This window comes from Trichechus manatus, unplaced genomic scaffold, assembly GCF_000243295.1.
Source record: "Trichechus manatus latirostris isolate Lorelei unplaced genomic scaffold, TriManLat1.0 scaffold00083, whole genome shotgun sequence".
Classification (NCBI taxonomy): Eukaryota; Metazoa; Chordata; class Mammalia; order Sirenia; family Trichechidae; genus Trichechus; species Trichechus manatus.
Genome location: NW_004444019.1, coordinates 1642732 through 1643976, shown reverse-complemented (window position 1 = coordinate 1643976; position 1245 = coordinate 1642732). Strand labels below are relative to the sequence as shown.

The window sequence follows — 1245 nt, the reverse complement described above, 5'->3', positions numbered from 1 at the left end:
CATGAGTTATACAGTAGAGGTCTCATACAATATTTGTCCTTTTGTGATTGACTTATTTCAGTCAGCATAATGTCCTCCAGTTTTATTTCTCTTTCTCTCCTGTGTTGAGTTCATTTTGTTTGTGGATTTTTTTTCATTACTTTTGTTTTCGTAGGTTTTGTTTTTACTGAGACTTTATGTTTTTCTTCTTTATTCTGAAGAGTAGGTTTGCTAACTTTCTTTGTGGTTACCATGAAATTTACCCTTATCTTCCTAGATTTGAACCAGTCTATTATTATTTGGTACGCTTGACCTCCTTCCCATTAGAAGGTTCTATATCTACACTGTTTATTCCCTCTTTTATTGTTCTGACGCTGTTGTCATTTACAGATTTACCTCTCTGGTTTCCTTTTGTAATTCTTTTGGTTTTGCATAGTCTTTAAGAGTTCATTTCCTAGGTTGGTATCTGGCTAGCACAATCCTGCATCCTATATTCAGCCTGTGGTCTGATATTGTTTGTTCTCAGATCAAAGGACTTCCTTTAATAAGTCTCGGAAGTGTGGTCTGGTTTTTACATAGTCCCTTAATTTCTGTTTATCTGGAAATGACCTAATTTTGCTATCATATTTGAATGAGAGTTTTTCAGGATATATTATTTTTGGCTGACAATTTTTTCTTTCAAGGTTTTATATATCTCATCCCATTGCCTTCTTGCCTGCATGGTTTCTGCTGAATAATCTGAGCTTAGTCTTATTGTTTCTCCTCTGTACGTGACTTTTTGTTTTTCTTGAGCTGCTCTCAGGATTCTTTGTTTGTCTATGGTTTTAGCGAGTGTGATTATGATATGCCTTGGTGATTTTCTTTTGGGGTCTATCCTATATCGGGTTCGTTGAGCTTCTTGGGTAGTCAGCTTGTCATCTTTCATGATATTGGGGAAGTTTTCTGTCAGCAAGTCTTCAATGATCCTCTCTGTGTCTTCTGTTTTCTCACTCTGTTCTGGAACTTTGATCAGTCACAGATTTTTGCTTTTGATTGTATCCCACGTAATTCTCAGGGTCTCTTCATTTTTCTTTGTTCTTTTTTCTGATTTTTCCTCAACCCGAGTTGTATCCAAGTGTTTATCTTCAATTCCACTGATCCTGTCTTCCACTGTTTCAAATCTGCTCCTCAGCCCTTCTATGACACCGTCCATTTCTGAAATCTTGTTGTTCATCTTTTGGATTTCTAATTGTTGTTTTTGTATAATTTCTAGTTGTGAATTTATTT

The 1245-nt window shown here is 35.7% G+C and overlaps 1 protein-coding gene across 1 annotated transcript in view; it reads left to right on the top strand.

The window, feature by feature from the left end:
• EYS (eyes shut homolog) overlaps nucleotides 1-1245 on the top strand; it is a 1981143-nt gene that overhangs the window by 1888787 nt on the left and 91111 nt on the right. The window lies entirely within an intron of this gene.